The 13,134-nt window shown below is 43.1% G+C and overlaps 1 long non-coding RNA gene across 2 annotated transcripts in view; it reads left to right on the top strand.

The window, feature by feature from the left end:
- Positions 1-292: 292 nt before the first annotated feature.
- Positions 293-13,134, top strand: part of LOC147016996 (uncharacterized) — a 103,533-nt gene continuing 90,691 nt past the window's right edge. The window contains exons 1-3 of one of the 2 annotated variants that reach the window (XR_015049301.1): positions 293-402; positions 535-738; positions 1,962-2,044. This is a non-coding gene — a long non-coding RNA (uncharacterized LOC147016996). The other variant, XR_015049300.1, reaches the window with a different exon arrangement.

The raw sequence follows: 13,134 nt of genomic DNA, 5'->3' as shown, positions 1-13,134 counted from the left end.
GCCAGCTATATTTCTGGGGCCCTGTGGATGTGCCTTTTCAAGGTTTGATATTAATCGGACAAGCGGTTCCCAAGTTATGGCCATTTATTTAACAAACCAATGACAGGACACGGTGCTATGACGTCACAATTATTTTCTTTTTTTTTTGCACGTACGGCCACGCACTGGTAAGTCAAACGAGTTATGGCAAAGGAAAACGAGGAATGAAGCGGTGTATAGGCAGAGCAAGTTTTTCCAGAGCCGCTTCATTATTTTCGCGGTTTGAGACCGCACACGTCCGACTCTTATGTACCTCGTTTACACTGAGCTATACCTCTTCCTGAGAGAACACCGTCAGAACGAACACGAGACTTTGCACAAGTGTCCAAACGTCTTGTTTTCCCTGAAATCGATCCCACACAGGTACTCATTACTGATATTAAATGCCGTGCACGAGTCGCGGTGCGGCGGGAGGTAATGCGGGAGATTGTGCCCCCAGCCTGAGAGGCGAAATCGATAGCCCGGCTGCGCTCCTGCCGCCTCCGTATTCGACAGGTAATTACGTGCCTCGGAGCCTCGTGTCGCCTCGGAGAGATTTTAATTACAGCGGGTGCGGCGAACTTGATGGCCGTGGATGTGCCGAATCCTCCTCACCTTGCCGTGGGTGGTGCTGTCTCCAAATGGGCAAAGAGGGAGAGGAGAAGAGAGAGGGGGGTACGTACGATTCAGCTGTGGAGCTCGTGTTGGGGCCATTTCATGGTAAATTAGGGTTTTTATTGTTCCACCACACACGACCTGAATTGATATCCTGCCTTGACTACACCCCTTACCCATCACCACCAATACTATAGTCACCATTGCTATCATCACCATATTGACAACCAACCCCCCTTTCAATTACATCGGACAACCATCACCATATTGACAATCCACCCCCTCCAACTTTCTCCCCCACACCCCGGGAAGGGTGAAAATGTCCACGACGCCCTTCCACGTTCCCCATCCACCACCATTCCCCATCCACCACCATTCCCCATCCACCACCATTCCCCATCCACCACCACCCCCATTCCCCATCCACCACCACCCCCATTCCCCATCCACCACCACCCCCATTCCCCATCCACCACCACCCCCATTCCCCATCCACCACCACCCCCATTCCCCATCCACCACCACCCCCCATGCCCCATCCACCACCACCATGCCCCATCCACCACCACCCCCATGCCCCATCCACCACCACCCCCATGCCCCATCCACCACCACTCCCCATGCCCCATCCACCACCACCCCCATGCCCCATCCACCACCACCCCCCATTCCCCATCCACCACCACCCCCCATGCCCCGTCCACCACCACCCCCCATTCCCCGTCCACCTCCACCACCCCCCATTCCCCGTCCTCCACCACCCCCCTTTCCCCATCCTCCACCACCCCCCAATTCCCCATCCACCCCTCAAACAACTTATCTTATTTTTCTCTTCTCCCCCCTCCACCCCCCAGTGAAATGAAATCGATATAATTGATTAATTTTACCACCATAATTCGTTGTGTTGATAAAGATCCCTTTACTCTATCAAAATATAATCGATCAATATAATCATTGTGGGCCAAACAACTTCTTCCTTTGTCCAAGTTTCTTGTGTATACTTTTGATAAATTCCTTGTATATAACTCTTTCCCCCCACCCCCCAACTCACCCTCTCTCTCAAAATATGCTTTTTATTCCAACCCCTTTCTCCTCCATCACCAACCCCTCCTCCCATCACCCTTTCAGTTGCACACTACCTCTACTACATCCCATTCCCCCTCCATTGCCATCATCAGTGACCCAATCACCCCCATCATTACTCACTCAACCATCCTTCCACCCTCATCTTATGCCCCCACCACCACCACCCCCCCCTTTCCCACTCTGTGAGACTCGAAGGCGTGGACAACCCACTGCCAGTTCTAATCAGGGTGGTGTGTGTCCAGGGCGACAGAGGGCGCTGTCTGCAAGTTCAACATGTGTGCCGAGTAAACAACCCAGCCGCACAGCAGGCACAAATTGAAACGAGGTACTGATGATGGAGAGGATGCTTTCAAACATTCTGACCTTTCCAAAGCGTTTTCCATTTGAGTTTCGGACATTCTCATTATGACGCCATCCGCGGTTGTCGATACCGAATCATTTTTGATGACTGCGTTTGACTGTACCTGCAGGAAATGAACAATTTCACATTCAGTGACATTGTTGCGTCACAATACCTGTACAATTCTTTTGTGGCGTTCTTTTTTGCTATTCTAATAACTCCATGGCAAGCGATACAAATAGTTTCAGGTGTTTTGGTTTTTGTATACAAAATCGAGTTTTGCGGAAGAGCGACTTGTCAGAGGTGTAAAAAGGCAACAGTTGGCTACACCAAACAAGGGGATGAGTTAACAGAGGAGAGGATGGAGGGTTAGGACCACAGTAACATGAAAAGAGGGTTAAAGTGGGTAAATATGATTGTGGGTAGATATGGGGAAATGACATGAAATGAGATGGTGGTTCACCTCTTGCTTGGCATCCTGAAGGGAAGGGTGTAATTAAAGTCTCCAGAAGGGGAAGTCAGTTCCACAAACGGATGAAAAGGGGAATAAAGGAGTGACAATGAATGGTCAGTCTGGCTTTTGGGAGTTGAAGTCTGAAGGGGATGGCTGAACCTCTGCATCTCAGAGGAGCTGGAAAAGGTGTGCTGAGATTGGAAAGGGAGCTAAACGGAGAGGCCACCGACTTGTCTGTGGCGTAAGAGCAACAGACCTTGTGCTTCAGTCTCATCTTGGGAGATTCCAATAATGTTGAGAGCTTTAAATTCCACAGAATCGAAGAGACACAGATGTGATGCTGGGGCACCACTCCATAGTGAAGAACTGTGCACTCCATTGAGCTGTGTACAATGGATGTAGCTCTGGTTTATGAAGGAATGATGGAATGACAGAGGATGCCCCATCTTCAACTGTCTTTGGAAGCCAGCTTTGCTACATAGCCCGATTGGATTGAACCTCCTCCAGTGGCTGACCATCGAAGTCGGGAATTTTGTTTGACGATCTGTACAGAGTGACATGGTAAGACTGAGATATGTCAGGATTGCAGGGCAAGTTCCACTTAGATCAGCAGGGAGTGATGCAGCACTGCAGTCTGCCTGCCAGAGAGTTGAGTACAGTACTGTAAAAGTCATCTATAAAAATTACCCCCGTGCGAGAATGACGGTCATCTCTGCGAGAAAATATATAGCCTCCTGAAGGTAGGGCAGTTTTTTTTGCAAACTTTGAAGTCACGTGACGCGAAAACGAAAGCGAATATCGAAAATCCGGCCTGACACAATTTAGATATTATCCCCTAGATTTATATGCCACAATCAAATTCAAGATTGCTTGAAAAATGTAGGAGGAGATAGATTTTGAAAATCGTCATTTTCGCATGAAAAACGTCATTTTCGCATTTTTTGCCAACTTTGAAGTCACGTGACACGAAAAAGAAACCGAATATCGAAAATCCGGCCTGACCAAATTTAGATATTGTCCCCTAGATTTATATGCCGCAATCAAATTCATGATTGCTTTAAAAATGTAGGAGGAGATAGATTTTGAAAATCGTCATTTTCGCATTTTTTGCCAACTTTGAAATCACGTGACACGAAAACGAAAGCGAATATTGAAAATCTGGCCCGACCAAATTTAGATATTGTCCCATAGATTCATATGCTACAAATAGCCTGGTGTTGGCGCAGTGGTTAGGGCAGCGGCTTATGATCCAAAAGGTCCTGAGTTCAAGCCCCGTTGGGCCACTGAATTAATACACCAGGGGGTTGACAGTCTGTCATCCTTCCGAGGTCGGCGAAATGAGTACCAGTGTACTGGGCCGGTGTATACCCCGGTTAAAATAGGTGTACCATATCCCTGTGTTGTAAGAGGCGACCAGGGTTGCGTCAGGAAGGGCATCCGGCATAAAACATGTGCCAAATCACTATGCGAATCATACGGATGATCCGCTGTGGCGACCCTTAACGGGAGCAGCCGAAAGAAGAAGAAGAAGAAGAAGAAGATTCATATGCTACAATCAAATTCAAGATCGTTTGAGAAATGGAGGAGATAAATTTTGAAAAACGTCATTTTCGCATTTTTTGCCAAATTTGAAATCACGTGACCGAAAGCGAATATCGAAAATCCGGCCCAACCAAATTTAGACATTGTCCCATAGATTCATATGCCACAATAAAATTCAAGATTGCTTGAGAAATGTAGGAGGAGATAGATTTTGAAAATCGTCATTTTCGCATTTTTTGCCAAATTTGAAATCACGTGACACGAAAACGAAAGAGAATAACGAAAATCCGGCCTGACCAAATTTAGATATTGTCCCATAGATTCATATGCTACAATCAAATTCAAGATCGCTTGAGAAATGTAGGAGATAGATTTTGAAAATCGTCATTTTCGCATTTTTTGCCAACTTTGAAGTCACGTGACACGAAAACAAAAGCGAATATCAAAAATCCAGCCTGATCAAAATTTAGAAATTGTCCCATAGATCAATTCAATATCATAGATATTGTCCCATGCCACAATCAAATTCAAGATCGCTTGAGAAATGGCGGAGGAGATAGAATTTGAAAATCATCATTTTTGCAACTTCAAAGGCCTCGTGACCTTGACCTTGACCTTCGGTGACCTTGAAAGTCATACCATCGTGTATGTCTCATCGACCTCTATCAGGATCACTAATGACCAGATCTCCCGCTTCAACTTCATTGTGAACGGACGGACGGACGGATCGTCACCTCTCCTCTCAACACCAATATTATTAGGTCATGCTCGAAGAGATGACCTAAAAAGTAAGAGTTCTCTAAAGCATCGAAGAGATCGGTGATGTATATAAGGAGCAAGACTGAGTCCAAGCGAATGTCTTTGCGCACTCCATCCTACACTACGAGAGGAGTTGGTTCTTTCTTCTCCTTTTCTTTATCAGACCAAATCTGATGGAAGAGTCAGGTAATTGAGCTTATGAATTGAAAGTGGTGGCGTGGGGCAACAGTTCAACACAAACAAAGGAACAAATAAATGGAAGAGAAGAAAAGGGAGGACAGGATAGTAGGAAATGTCACAACCTGCAAGCAAGAGGTTTCTGTTCGGAAGGATTAATGGGGGGCACTGAAGATTGTTGGTTCCAAGCTTGCTGCTTGGAGCCCAGGAAGGAAAAAAAATACAACAACAAAAGGATAGAGCAGCCTCTAGAATGCAGTTGCAGCTATGGGAGAACCAAGGAACAAAATAGTTGATGTCTGCAGTCAGCTTGGATTTTTAGAAGTACAACTAAGTGGAGGGAGGGGGTTGAGAGGGTTACTCAAATAATGTGTGTTTACCCTATTGGGACCGGGGAGAGTCTGGTTTGGGGTGGGTGGGGTGGGGGGGGGTTTGAGAGAGAACAGGGGGAGGTCGATGGGATGAGAAGCGATTTATATAAACAAATAAATAGAGACTACTGACCTGCCTGCAATGTGTGAACAACAGACCCTGTGCATTGGCCTCATTATGGGAGATTCCAATCAATGCTGAGAGCTTTAGATTTCAAAAATTCTGGGAGAGATGTATCTGATGCTGGGGCCCCAGCCCAGAAGCGAGAACAGTACTCTAATAAGCTATGGATAAAGGTCTTGTATACTAAGTATGGCACAGGCAGTGAGCCTTGCAAGCAGAGCAGGATGCCAGACTTAAATGCCCAAGAGAGATTGTGCAAACCAGTGCTGAGAGTAATTGTGGCATGTCCAGAGTTGTGACCAGGACAGAATCCAAACCGAGTAGTTTGCTTGGGGAAAAAAAACTTTAAAATTGGTTTGTGTACGAGTGCAAAATATTCTTCACACTAAATCCTTATTGTGAATAATGCTTTCGTGCTCTGAAAGTTCCCAGACGCAGACTTAAGTTCCCAGACACTTATTGTGCAAGACGCAGACATGTTTGTTCTGAATTTAGCTGCCAATGTGACGGATGGTTGTACAGCATGGGCGTTTTGGGCCTCGTTGCCCTTTCCACACGGTCTGCAAGAAATATTTTATCTAAGGTCAGTCCCTCTGATAAGATCAATAAAGAAAATGGAGTATTGGTTAATATGAAAGCGATGCATCTGTCCTGGCATTCTGAACCTGTATCCTATGCAGCACCAGAGCTGCGTTTTCTTTAGGCCTCGTAGATGGGTGGTCATGTGATTTATGAAAATCTTGGTCATTATGGGATGCATTGAAGATGGAAGACACTTGGAACCCCCCTCGCAGTTCAGAGTTATGCATAATTGTACACTACATTCCCCAATGGTTTTCACAACCGGAAGCTGTGGGACTCAATTTGCTTGTCAAAAACCCACAAACTTCCTGGGTATAACCCGCCATGACTGGCAATTTGTCTACTGTACTTATCACAACCCTGATGCACAGACCCAGGCAGCATCTCAACTTTGCCAAGAAAGAGGAGCTGAACTGATTCTGGCAGCACTCGGCGCACTCACTGGTTCCTAAGTGTTTTTACATCCACCCACTTTCGCATTCACCACCTGGTATAAACAACTTTAATGAATTTAATCAATACCAATGAATTACATCGTTCAAATGGAGCTCTTTGCTGATGGACCCAAGAGATCATGTCTATTGCAATTTCCTCTACAAAGCGCTGTGGACAACTCTTAAGGGTTCTTGTAGGTGCATTACTAACACTTTTGAGCGACGTCAGATGATGGTTTCCATGATGCATCTGTCTTACAGCGGAGTGTTTTATCCTGTAAAGGTAACATCATCAGCAAATAAAAAACCTGAATTATTTACATCCCCATTATTTAAATCATTAGTCTTTGAGCTGAAAAGAGGCGATCTGCTTTGTCAGCGGGTCAAAGGTTAATGTACAAAACCAACTGCGCACGATTCGCCCTGTTCTCTGAACTCCAAAGCTGCTGCATTATTAACGTCGCTTGAGAAGAGTTTTTGTACTTGTATTAAAGAGGTAAAGTGGAGCCGCTCACGGCCTGAAAGTCCTCTTGACTTATGGACATAAAGGTCTGGATGAGCTTCAGGCAAAAGTGGAATGATGTTTGCGACAAAGCTTCTACCTGCAAAGTCTGCACTCGAGGCAAAAAGCTAACTGTCCTGGTCGTTATTATCCCCATGCTGACATATCCACGACCAATGTCGTCGCGGATGATGGAAACTTTTCAACAATGTCCTGCTCTTAATGACTAATATGTGGTGAAACAGTGTTTGCACTTCATGAAGCAGCCTCTAGGCGTTTTTTTTTTTTTTTCTTGCTCAGAATGATGTCTCCAGGTTTGGGGAAGAACCATAGTAGGTGATGCCACCCTCTGTTCATTTTTACTGTGCTGGTTGTGATTGGGCTGACTTGACATGCGGATAATTTTCTTCCATTCAGGGGAAAGGATCGAGGTCAGTCTTCAGCCTTCCTAATTTTTGATTGGAAGAAAAGGTTTGGAGCATCTATTCGGTCCATTCGGCCTTCACATTGGAAATTGACCGTTGTACGGAAATCATATTGCTAAAGAGTGGAATACTCAACTTGATTGTCAAGGCTAGTGTCTGTCTATGTCTGCGGACAGTTCTGAAGGTAGGTTATATCAACTAAAAGTTGATAAAAGGTATGCTGATTGCCTTGGGAAGGCAAGTAAAGCTGACGTTTTGGGTGTTGGCTCTTCGTTGGAGTAAAACAGCCTTTCTAGCTCAGAAGAAGTGCTAACAAGTGAAACGTAGGCCTTATCTTGCTTCTCATGTCGGTTGGCATCCCTTTGTCAACTCTCAGTTGATAAAACCTATCGTTCATTTTTCTGAAAGTGAAGTAATTTTAATGCTCTGATTCATAATCGAATGAACCTGCACAATGGCTCGGACAAAGAATAAAGCTGGAATCCGAAATTAGTCGATTATTGGTTGACTTTCTCTCGTATGGATGACTTTGACAATTGGCTTGTAATTAATCCTGGCATCCTGAACCTGAATGCAGATGGTCGTTTGTACAGCATTATAATGAAATGTCAAAGCTTGGTGGAACATGCTGATTCACAAGCTGTTATTATGATACAAAGCAAGTCGGGGGAAAAAAGCAGAACACACGCCATTGTGATAGTTTAATCCAAAGATATATGAAAATTTGATGACACAATATGTAAGAATAAAAAACTTCAACAATACTAATCATTCAGCACAGTATTAAATCCATAAATTGGTGGTGACCATGCAGATGACTTGAAGTTATCGCAGTGCAGGAAGGTGTAGGCCTGGAAATTTTCAAGAACCTAATCGATGAGGCCTCATTGCTTTTACTGGGGTATACTTTGCTATTATTTTTAATTGCATGTCACAAGTTTTAATGGATTTATGATTGTGTAATTGTCCTGTTACCTGAATGGTTCCCATACATTGCTTTAAGAAGCATGAACAGAAACTGAAAGGGAAAAGGAAAAGTCTTTCAGATATTAGAATGAAGCAATTCCCAGGGAAATTGTATTCAGAGAAGTGTGACTTGAAAGGACAGTTTGTCTTGTTTTTTTATTTTTACTAATCACAGTGAAAATACATTTATTTTAATGGTGGTAAGCTTTTGTAAAGTAATAAAACATAAGGCTGGGAAAGCCAGTTTTTTACTGATCATATTTTTCATCAAGAAATAGCACTTTCAAGTAAAGATAATTGGGTTGCTTGCAGCTCTTAAAAAAATGCAATTAAATGCAAGTGGCTTTAATCATGAGAATTACCATAAAATAGAAACATTTTATGATTCCTAATTCTGCCACTGTGTCCTTGAGATCATAATGCTAATCTTTCTCCCGAGAAGCTGCATAGTTCTGCAAATTTCTTCATGTTCATTAATTTTTATCATAAGTAGAATGTACATGAGAATCCCACTGCTACATGCCCCCCTCAACCGCCGTACTGGTTTCATCACTTGGTGAATCATCAGCGACAGCGCAGACAGAAACATGCACCACCAAGACTCGCAAGCATGTACCACGTGCTACTTGTGAATGTCTGCAGCTGTAGAGGAACACAGGTAAGGTTTGAAACGGCAAAGGGCTCACCTTGTGTAGCTTTTCATAGTTGCTTTATGTAGCTTTCTTTGGCTAAGCGAACAAGGGGTTTAACTTATTGAATTACCAGCCACTTGGGGTAATGTATTAGGTGAGAGCCAATTGGTTATTCCCTCCATTTATGGGTGAGGTGTCAGTGTCCATGTCCGTGTCCTTTGCTCCGAAACCATGAAGGCTAACGGCCCAAAACATTGCATGCATACTAAGAAGGGAACTCCATGTGAATGCATGAATGAAAACTGGGTATATATGGGTAAATGTAAAAGCCCTGTTTGAAAATAATTAACAGGGTGCTCATCATAAAAAGCCTTACCAAGATGGTGTGCCGCCATATTGGTCTGCCCCTTGTCACCTGCAGGGGTCTCAAGCCACCACTGTTTCAGCCGGCTCAAAAATGCCTTGACTTGGAACAGGCAACAACGGTTTCTGTTTTGATAAAGACCTCAAAATTTATTTTTCACTTTCTTCACTCAAATCATCGAATGCCTGATCTTCATACCGACAAATTGCTGTATACATCACTTTTGTAGGTACTCTAGTTTCAAATTGGGAGCTTGGTGTGATTTTCTGCATTTTATGATGCAATTTTCCACCACTGCCTTTCACGGACTAGTTAAAGTAAGCTTATATAATTGAAATCTCTCTTCGGATTTGAAGCTCGGAGCTCGGGGATTAATGAAGTTTTGAAATCTGGATTGAAATCTGAAAATTTTAAGAATTTAGCGATTGTTATAACTAAGCGTATTTACTTTAAGCAAGGCTATGTATGCTCCCTCCTCCATATTTGATCGCTTGATTGCTTGATCTTTGAGCACTTTGTTACACTGTAAATATAACATGTCCGTGCATTCTATTGTCTCCTCCTTTACTCTACCACCTGTTTTGCTTTAATTTCAATTATCTCGATTTTTTGCCTCAACCACCTCCTCTTTTATCTTCGTAAATTCCCGATGCACCCCCTCCGATGCACCCCTCTAACGTCACCTTCATTGTTTGTATTTGTGTTTTCAATTCCAGTTTCTTTGGCCTCATCGTCTATCACCTCCTCTCCTCTCTTCGTCAGTTCCTTGTGTACCATTTTACATTCTTTTTTTAATTGCAGTCATCTCTATTGTTTCCTTCTGGGCGGCTCTTTGCTCCTTTATCGCCCCTGTGTTCTTCTCCATTTGTTCCTTCCATTCATTCTGTCCTATCGTCAGTCCTTCTACCTCCTTCGTTATGTTCCAAATCTTTCCCATCAGTCTGGCCTCGCTCTCCCTCATCTCTTCCCGGACACCGATCCTGCACTTCCTTACGTCTTCTCACACTGCCGCCATTTCTCTGCCCATCACGTCCATTTTGCTGCTGTTTTTGTCCATTTTTCTGATCATCGCATCCATTCTCCTGCTGTTGTTTTCGTCCATCATAGATATTTGTGCCATTAATTCCCTCATGAACAACATCGTGTCATTCTCAGGCTGCACTGGCTGCGATAACCCACCGTTCTGCACAATTGGTGCTGCATTTTCCTGAGGCCGAGGGTGGAAATTATTTTCCACCTCTCCCATTGCTTCCTCTTCACCCTCCATTGTGACTTCATGTGGGTCCTGGATCAATTCCTTATCCATATTTACATCGTCTGCATGGTCAAACGGACCTTCCCGTGTTGGTCCACCATTGTCCGCACCAATAAATTAAAATAAAATTTGGTCCAAACCGCCCTGAATTTTGAGGTGCGCAAAGCGCTCCACAGGCCCAAATATCCCACTCATGATCAGCAATTTGTTGATTAGGGTTCGAATTTCACCCTCTTAACACCAGTTTGTTGATCAGAGGGTTCCACTCCATCAGTTTGTTACGGTCACAGGTATCGAGTGTAATATGAGGGGGCTAATCCCCGTTTCTCCTCAGAAGAGCTGCACCTGGGGCCACCGCTCACGATTAACTTTGTTGTACGGTGGGTTGCTTAACAGCCACGAACGCCAATCAGTTAACCACGCGTTGCAGTGTCCATCGTCTAATTTGCTGTTTAACTCGAGGTCACGTGGATTCCTGAACGGGGAGCACGCCCTCGGCAAAGCACCAATCTTATCTTGATTAGATCTTAATCAGAGCAGCCGAGCGTTTTAACCGCTGGTGTGTGCCGACTATTTTTGGTCAAATCCGTGGTAATTGCATCTCAGTCTCTCTAGGTTCGGACAATGCTTGACCAATGGAAGGAAAGGACAAGCACGGACAGGTTGAAATGCTAACAAGTAATTTATTATAAAGGAAAAATAAATAAATTGAAGAACTTTTTATTTTTTTTGTGGTGAAAATAGGTAAATTCAAATTAATCAAAATAAGCTCAAGCAAATAAAGAACTAAACAGACATTGATAGAAAAATAGACAAAGAGCAGATACTTCTCACTATGCCTTACTTATCGATTAAACACGAGACAAGGGTACCCAGCAGATCATTCAGGGGGGAAAGAAATCCGGTCTCAGATTACCAAGGTAGACGTCGTCGTGCATCAAATAAAATGTCCCAAAATGTGTGAGCATGCCTTAGTCCTCTGCCAGCGCCCTGCCTCGCCGTGCACTCACTCGCAAACAGGCTCGAACACCAATCAACATCGCGTTGTCACCCCCAGGAGCCAGGGACGCCAAGAATCAGGTACGAGCAGAACCAACAGGAACGGTCCAACCAACACCCACTGTCAGGAGCAACAACTGACTGGAGCAACTGTCACAAACTGTCAGGAAAGTGGTCCTCCCATCCTTTTTATGGGTGATCAGACTGGGCGGAGCCTCAAGCAGACTTCAGCCAAATCTAGCTTGTCGATTGACGCATCGTTGCACGTGACCAACTGTCAACATCGCGATCATCCCTTCCTTTCCAGAGCGGGATGCAACCCTAAATCAACACGGGCCTGGCTTACCATGCCATGTTTGGGGTGCTGGACGAATGGCAGAAAGCAGCCATTTGCCAGAATTACCGACCGAAAACGTGAAGCGCTCACAGAACGTCAACAACAACCATCACCTCTCTGTTCAGCCCGACACAAACAAAGCCAGCCAACATCCAGAGAGCTGCCGAACAGGGCATCAAACGTCGATGGAAAAAGGTGGATGTCAAAGGTCGATGAAAGAGAGGTGGGTGAGGTAAATAATCCACAGCCTTATTTGACCATCAGAATAACTGCTCAGGAACAACCCGCGCTGTGCTTAATCAAATGTTATTTAAGTCCAAAGTATAAATCAGTCGTCCTCCTCCAAGCCAATGTTTCCCGATGGGAAGGGGGTAGAACGAGCCTCCGTTGAGTTAATGGCTATCTCTCACGTGCATGAGCATGTCGTAAATGGAAAAAGGCCATCCTATAAGAAAGGAAATCTGTTCTATACCCTTCTCCAATGCATCAAAGCTAGAATCCCACGAGACAAGGGGATGAGTTCTGAAATCCATATATATATATATATATATATATATATATATATATATATATATATATATATATATATATATATATATATATATATATATATATATATATATATATATATATATATATATATATATATATACATACATATATACATATATACATATACATATATATGTATATATATATATATATATACATATATATATATATATATATATGTATATATATATATATATACATACATATATATATATATATATATATATATATATATATATATATATATACATACATACATACATATATATATATATATATATATATATATATATATATATATATATATATATATACATATATATATATATATATATATATATATATATATATATATATATATACATACATATATATATATATATATATATATATATATATATATATATATATATATATATATATATATATATATATATATATATAGTTATGGCCACAGGTACCGAGACACCAGTTTGTCAATCAGGGGGATTAATCCCCGGTTGTCCTCGGAAGAGCCGGACCTGGGGCCACCGCTCAAAATTAACATTGTGGTACAGTGTGTTGTTTTAGAACCACGAATGCCACCCAGTTAACCATGAG

Source organism: Eptatretus burgeri, chromosome 11 (genome assembly GCF_056783735.1).
Source record: "Eptatretus burgeri isolate ZD-2024b chromosome 11, Ebu_testis_v1, whole genome shotgun sequence".
In the NCBI taxonomy this organism is placed as follows: Eukaryota; Metazoa; Chordata; class Myxini; order Myxiniformes; family Myxinidae; genus Eptatretus; species Eptatretus burgeri.
Note: the sequence above shows the minus strand (reverse complement) of the source record. Positions and strands in the feature narration are given on the sequence as shown.